Source organism: Amblyomma maculatum, chromosome 6 (genome assembly GCF_055883805.1).
Source record: "Amblyomma maculatum isolate TAMU_Amacu chromosome 6, ASM5588380v1, whole genome shotgun sequence".
NCBI lineage: Eukaryota > Metazoa > Arthropoda > Arachnida > Ixodida > Ixodidae > Amblyomma > Amblyomma maculatum.
The window spans coordinates 49,493,793-49,502,111 of record NC_139349.1 but is presented as its reverse complement, the minus strand read 5'-3'; positions in this window follow the sequence as shown (position 1 = coordinate 49,502,111).

The window sequence follows — 8,319 nt, the reverse complement described above, 5'->3', positions numbered from 1 at the left end:
GGTGGCAGCAATTACTGGAGGGGCAGGTCCTGAATCCGTGGTGTCGGTGGTGCTGGTAGAAGGGAGGCCCATATTCGCAACCTCTTGGCGAACAACAGCCTTAATAAGTGATATGGTAGCCAGGGTGTTGTCGGGTGTATGCGACAGCGAGGCCGTGGGAATCATTGCCTCAAGCTCTTGGCGGACAATGCGTGTCAAAGTGCTGTCGTTAGCAGACGGTCGAGGAGTCGGGATATCGATACAGGAGGAGCTAGCAGCCGTGTTCGGCAGCTGGTCGAAACGGTGAGATATGCGCCTCTGTTTCGCCTGCTCGAAACGTCGGCACACCTGTAGCACAGAGTCCACGGTGGAGCAATCCCTGCACAACAGGAGGTTGAAGGCATCGTCGCGGCAATGCCTTTTACTATATGGCCGACTTTATCCTCCTCAGGCATGCCTTGGTCGACTTTGCGGCATAGAGACAGGACGTCCTGGATGTAAGTGAGATAAGACTCCGTAGACGTTTGGGCGCGAGAGGCGAGCGCTTTTTTGGCGGCAATGTGGCGGCCAATAGGCTTTCCGAATAGGTCGTGCAGCTTCTGTTTGCAAATATCCCATGATGTTAGCTCGTCGTCGTGGGTTTCAAACCACACCCGCGCGGTCCCAGCCAAGTAAAATATTACATTCGCAAGCATGAGTGTGGCATCCCACCTGTTATGCTTGCTCACGCACTCGTATAGGGCTAGCCAGTCGGCTACGTCGACGTCGTCGGTCCCGCAGAAGGTTCCGGGGTCACGGGGGTGGGCCATTACAACAGCGGGTGCGGCGGCTGTAGAGGTAGAGGCGTCGGTAGTCATCGTGGTGGTTCCGATGTGGCGGCCGCTGCGTAGATCCAGCTTGTGACAGGGGATCGAATAGATTCACCTCCACCAAGAGATGTTACGTGGAAGAGTTACAGTCCCAAAGCTGTCCGCACAACTAACGTTGATGAGGGCACCGATTTCACAACACTCAGCGTCGTCGTCTTCTCCGAGTCTGTTGCACTTCTTCATCCTCATCACGAACAGCGAATACAGCTAAGTAACAATATGCTGCATAAGCTCAGCAGAAAAGGCAGCACCTCGGTCCGTGATCACAACCTGGGGAGCACCGTGGCGCAGGACGATTTGCAGTACAAAGAATTTTGCAACTTTTATAGCGGTTCCACTCGGAAGAGCCGCTGTCTCCGCAGGTAGTCGGTGGCCACTGTTATCCACTTTTGTCCGGAGTTTGAGGTAGGGAATGGTCCTAACAAATCCATCCCGATTTGTTGAAACGGCTGGTAAGGAGGCTCTATGGGTTTTAGGCAGCCAGCTGGCTTGACAGGAGGAATTTTTTGGCGCTGACAGTCACGGCAAGTGCGAACATAATTCGTAACGTCATATCCCAGACGAGGCCAGTTGTATTTTTCTGTAATTCTGGCTTGCGTTCTAGTGATTCCAAGGTGGCCGGAAGCTGGTTCGTCGTGGCAGGCATGCAAAATATCGTGTCGTAGGTTCGTAGGAACGACAAGCAAGTAATATCGACTGTTGGGGGCAAAACTCTTCTTGAAAAGCACGTCGTCGCTTAGGCAGAGAGAGGGTAAAGCGTGCCGGTAAGCTACGGGAACTCTGCCGCTAGCAGTTTGCAGGTAATCAATTATTGCCTGAAGATCAGGATCGGTGCGTTGTTGCACGCCGAAGTCTGTAGAGCTTACTGCGTTGACGAAGGCGTCGTCTTCGCCTGCGTCAGTTGGGTCAGGCTCGACGGGAGCCCGGGAAAGACAATCTGCGTCCAAATGTTTACGACCGGATGTGTAGGTCACTGTGATGTCCTATTCTTGTAGGCGGAGACTCCATCGTGCAAGGCACCCTGATGGATCCTTGATACTGACTAACCAGCAAAGTGCGTGATGATCCGTCACTACTTTGAAAGGTCTCCCATACAGGTATGGCCTGAACTTCATAATTGCCCACACGATGGCGAGGCACTCTTTTTCAGTGGCAGAATAATTGCCCTTGGTCTTCGACAACGAACGACTTGCGTAAGATAGTACACGTTGTTGACCCTTTTGGACCTGAACTAGAATAGCGCCCAAACCAAAATTACTCGCATCGGTGTGTACCTCCGTATCAGCGTGTTCATCAAAGTGCGCCAGAACGGGTGGTGACTGAAGGCGGCGTTGAAGGCCCTGAAATGCCTGCTGCTGCGGTGTTTCCCATTGGAACTGTACATCTGCCTTGGTGAGATACGTAAGGGGCGTGGCGATTTTGGAGAAATTTGGCACAAAGCGGCGGTAGTACGCACATAACCCGAGGAAGCGCCGAAGTTCCTTCTAGTCTCGTGGCGGCGGGAAATTCGCGATGGCAACAGTTTTCTCGGGATCAGAAAGGACCCCTTCCTAGTTGATGACGTGGCTTAAAAATTTCAATTCTTCGTAGGCAAAGTGGCATTTTTCTGCCTTTAATGTAAGGCCGGATGACTTTATAGCTTGCAGTACCACCTCGAGGCGACGAATGTGCTCTGAAAAGCTTGGGACGAAGACGATCACATCGTCCAGGTATACGAGACAAGTCTGCCATTTCAGGTCCTCGAGGACGCTGTCCATAAGCCTTTGAAAAGTCGCTGGCGCGGAGCAAAGGCCGAACGGCATAACCTGAAACTCGTACAGCCCGTCTGGAGTGATAAATGCAGTCTTCTCGCGGTCCCTCTCGTCTACCTCGATTTGCCAAGACCCAGATTTGAGGTCCATGGAAGAGAAATACTTGGTGTTGCATAGGCGATCTAAAGCGTCATCGATTCTGGGCAGGGGGTAAACATCCTTTTTAGTTACATTGTTCAATCGTCAGTAGTCAACACAAAACCGTAAGGTGCCGTCTTTCTTCTTGACAAGGACGACAGGTGCCGCCCAGGGGCTCTGAGATGGTCGAATAACGTCGTGATCAAGCATTTCCTTAACTTGAGTGGTAATTGCGGCACGCTCTTTAGATGAGACACGATAGGGTGACTGTCGGAGTAGTTGTGCTGTATCGTCCGTAATTATGCGATGTTTTACAAGGTGTGTGCGACCGACGCGCGGCAGCGACGCGAACACAGTTCTGTAGCGATTGAGAAAGTTCTTCAGGATATCTTGCTCCGTCTGCGGTATAGTGCCGGTTAGGTCGGTGACTCCCTCTTGTTCCGGTCGAGAATCACAAGTTAAACTGTGCACGCACCTAGTTTCAGCGATGACATAAATATAAGCGACCGTTGTTCCCTTATTGAGATACCGTTGTTCGTTGGTGAAATTGGTGAGAAGTCGACTTTGCCATCGACTTTGCGCAGACAATTGTATAATTTATCGGGAAATTTCTAACCCTGAAGATCGTCTTTTTAAGCGATTCTCTATCGTACAATAGAATAATGTCCTCGACGAGGCAAATGGCTCTGAATTCCAGTAAGACAATAGCAGTGACCGCAACAAGTAAAAATCCTTTTTGAGTTACACATATCGCATAGCAACGAACCTCTCTTTGTTGTCAAAGCCTTTAAATACCAAAGAATTCATGTAACCTCTGGGCGCTGCCCTCTGCTTTAGCTGATGCGAAGATTCACCATTTCGGAAGAGCACACTGGTCGCAACCTACCTCTGTACGCCGCGGCATGTCACTGACGCTGCATTTCGTGATCTCTTCATCAAAGTCTCGTCCAGGCGCTCTCCACTTTTCATGACCCACTTCTGAACGGCGCCTCATATTTTCGCTTATATACTGACTTGCATGATGGTTCATCGATGCCGCGGTGTCAGCTGCAAAAAGATGCGTACTCATCACGGAAGGGCTGTGTACGCCGTTCTCTTTTCTCGTTAACGTGACGCTCCATCAACTCCACAGAGTGGGGTTCAGGAGTTTTGCATTCGTCCCGGCTCAGTTCTGTACGCTCTCCCTTTTCTCGGGCATACGATAGTCCATCGTTCCCACAATGTCGATTTCGGGAGACCTGCACACGTCGCGAAAAACTTCTTTACGCCATTCATTGTTCTCACTGATGCGACGGTCCACCATTTCTTCAAAGTTGGATGCAGGGGCTCTACGTTGGTCGCGGCTTCCTCGCCTTCACGATGGTCCATTACGTCCATAAAGTTGGCTCCAAGGCCTCTATACGTGCAGCTGCCCACTTGTGCAAGCCGGCCTGGGCTCGTATACGTATTTGCTTGTGCGTAAGATACAGGAGATGCTCGTCGCGGAGTGCTTCTGCACGCTGTGCATTCTTCTCGCTGATGCGAAATTGTCTAGCGTTTTTTCGCTGCCGGCTGCTGGAGGTCCTTGTTTATCACCGTCGTCGGACAAAGAAGGCAAAATAAAAACACAGGTGATAGGTTTGTATAAATGTGGGCATCGACGGAGTCTAAAGGAGGTGGTCGCAACTTCTTTGATTTCCTTTTCCTCAATAATCTGTTTGTAACTTCCTCTGGCTCCCTGCTCGGGTGAGTGGGCACATGACTCAAAGCAGAGGTGTGTGCCTTGCAGCGGCAGCGACGTGTCCTCAAAGGAGCCGTCGTAAAAGCTCCTTGCACTGTCACGGTGTCCATATGCTCCTGCGGGTTTTTCACGTCAGTAATTGGGGTGGACGTCTCAAATGGTGAAACAGCGTGCCCAAGTATGAGCACGGGATCAGCCACACTTTCCGCGCGAAGAGGCTTGTGCTCTGGCAAGCTGAAGTTTTGGTCCAGGACCCATATTTCAGCCTGTGAAGAATCTTCTGGCAGGTAAACATTTGCGAGGGACGCTTCCTCGTCGCTGTCAGCGTTTAGTGTCTCTTCGATGGAGCTCTCTTTTTCCTGCACTAGCCTTATTAAAAAATGGCACTCGGTGCTGAAAGATCCCGTAGAGCTGCTTCGATCGGAGGGTAGGACTTCGCGCTCCTTAACATTGGCGTCGGCGCCAACATCATTCCTCGAGGAGCGAACGCAGTGCTCTGCGTTCATCACAGTTGGAGTCGGCGGGACTTGGTTATATGTCCATGTAAGCAGTAGCGGATCGTAACTTGGGCTCCTTGCTCGAGCGCGGCGATAAGTGTTACCCGACCAGAGTTTCTGACTGCAGATGCTATCGCCGCTAGAGCTGTGGGTACACCGGCCGTCGTGGCTCTTCACAAAGCAGCCACAGTTTCCACAGCCTTCACAGGCTGGGAGGCGGCCCTGTCCAGCTCGGACCTCGAGGAACAATGAGCCCTCGTCGAAAGAGCGCGGGCAGCGGCATTTACCAACGGTGTCCCGGACTAGGGACCCGACCAGCCTTTTCTTAATCTGAGCCAATGTCAATAAATGTTTTCATCATCATCATCATCACAGCCTCGTGGACACATCACGGCGGTCGCGGCCATGTGGCGGAATAACACCAGCGGCGGCTGCATCGCTCCTGCCGGGTGCCACCACATGGCTCGTTCGCATGTCGCGGTGATATATCAAAAAGCCTCAGCGACTAGATGAATGCGAATGAATGAAGTCCAGTTGCAAAAGTGCAGTTCGACTGCGCTGGTGTGCTGCAGCCTCTGGAAAAGAAAATGTTCGATTGGCGTGCTTCGTGGGAGGCACCTTGGTTTCAGCCTTACTTTCATCGTATCGACTTTCTTCCGAGCCAATTCGGCTCGGTAATAGGGCGACTATATCAGCCTGGGCGCTGCATCCTTCAATTTCAGAGCGTTTTCATTTGCTACAGGGAGCTTGTGGTAAATGCTATAGTTACACAGTAGGGTACAGGTGAATAACAATCGCCACCAACGAATGTGCCCGCACGTAACGCTGCACGGATTTAACGATGTCGTTGACTGATCGCCCTGCAAACGCAAACTTTTCCAAAAAGCCTGCAGGGAGAAAAAATTTGCGCATTTCATGGACATGCCTTCTCACAGAGACAGCATGTGCACAGGCCTTGCGTCACACGTTGGCGTGACACCATATGTCGATTCGACGCCATATGTCGATCGTTTAGAACTGACCTCCAAAGCTGGTCGTGTTTAGATACTTCGAAAGCAGTCACGGTTGCGCAGTTTGCCCCAGGGAGACAGTGTTCGCCCGATAAACATGGATAATAAGCTCATTCTGTCAGGTATGTTCATCTTCAGTATTCTCTAACGAGATACTCTGAGCAGTGAGTACACGCTCGCCCGAAATGCGCCGATGAGTATCCTATCATCATCACTACTATCAGCCGCACGCTAGATGATAATTAAGATGCGCTACTCACTGTGTCTAGCTATGTTGTTGCATTAAAGATAAGGCACCTTCTGGTTGCTTCTTGATTGCCAGATGGTGCGGCGAGCGCGCGGCGTCCGCCAGCTGCGGCGGTTGCTAGTCAACGGCTCTGTGCCTCCCGCCACGCGAAACTCCTCGTTCGTGGCCAGTGTAGCTTTCGCTACAAAATTTCGCTTGCGCGAGATTTGTTCGTGACATCTGTCCGTGAGGTTCCGCGGGATGTGCGCTCCTTGTCTGACGCTGCTGCAGTCTCCGGGGTAACGTATACTGGCCGGGACTACGAGCGATGCCTCACCGCCAATCCCACACTTGCATGAGCGCTGCAACGAACGCCACCACGCAAGAGGAGCGATACTATACCAATACCTTCTCGAATAGTCAAGAGGGTGTTGGGTTACACGCACCGGCGAACGGGGGTGGCAGGAGCGCGCGCAGCAAACGGAGAACACGCGCGGTCGTCGCCACGGGCTGCGCGCGTGTCGCTACCCGGCACGACGCAGCCAATATCAACGAAATGTAATTAAACAATAGTCAGTTTGACAAATAGAAAATAAATAAATATTTACTTTTATTTATTTCTTATACCCTGAAGGTACGTGGTACATTATAGAGGGGAGGGGCAAATAACAAAGGCAAATTACAAAAAGTCTCAAATACAAATATAAAAAGTAGAAATACAAACATTAAACACAACAAAAATATTAACGTAAACAAGAAAATACTGATTGATTGTTCCTAGTGTTACATGGTGACACAAGCGGAATTATCCGAACAAAATGCATTGTAAAAAAGCAGCTATTAACAATGAGTTATTTGTTAGAATGGCTTACAAGATGAAACCTTGAATGGCCGATTTAAAATGATCAGTACTGGTTATGAGCTACGGCAAGTTATTCCAATCTTTGCTTGCTGTTCGTCGATATTTTGTTTTTTGTACATTTCGATTTGATTACGCTGTAGGATATACACACGTCTTCACGCGTCTTCTCTCCCGTTATAACTCAGCCCGCTGGACACGGCGCGTTTATTCGGCCGAGGCAGTAAAAGGACCCGGCTCACTCGTCATCCTGGCCAACGTTACTAGAACTAGTAACGTTGATCTTGGCTAGTCTGACGTGCCGTGATTTGCGCGTTGCGCCTATGCAGCAACCATGGCGCGCAGCAAGATGTCATTTTATATATTTTTGAACGCAGATCTTTGGCGCCCGTTCTTGGTGGGTTTCGCGGCGGCGTCGGCGTCGTCGGCCTCGTTGCCAGTTCCGCCCCCCTTTCAACCTCCCAGTTCGAGCCGGCGCTTCCGCAACAGGAGCCTCGCAGGGGGGGGGGGGGGGGGGGGGGGGGTTACAATCCACCTAATTTTTATCTGTTGTAGGCCGGTATTGCACCCGCCACTGCTTCGGTGGTGGACGACGGCTGTTGCCGGCGTGCATCTTTATCTCCCACTTCCTTTCCTTTCTTCTCTATTTTCTCTGTCTGCACGAGGCAGCGGTGGTGGCTCAGCTACAGAGCCAGTAGCAGGCCCGTGCATTTTGTTTCTTCCTACAGCCACAACAATAGTCAAGACGACGTGCTGCGTAGATTGATTTATTTATAGGAAGGGAAAGGCGCGGTAACTGTCTCACTTGCTTTCTGTGGACACCTCAACCGCGTCGTAAGGGAAGGGAGGAAGGTGGGGGTGAAAGGGGAAAGAGAAAAAGAAGAGCCGTAGTGGAGGGCTGCTGAGTAATTTCGACCACCTGGGGATTTATTTATAGGAGGGGAAAAGCGCGGTAACTGTCTCACTTGTTTTTCTGTGGACACCGCAACCGCGCCGTAAGGGAAGGGAGGAAGATGGGAGTGAAAGTGAAAAGAGAGCTTAACGTGCGCTGACACAACACCACCTAGACTACAGAAACATGGGTAAAACATCGAAATCAATCTTAATCCATTTTGACTCAGAAGAATTACCGGAAAGCATCATTTACTTCGGAATACTATTCCCAGTGATTCCGTTTGTACCCAAAGTCGAAGCATGTACTAACTGCAGAAGGGTCGGACATCGTAGAGACGTATGCCCGGAGCCCTGGAAAAATATCTGCCCCTATTGC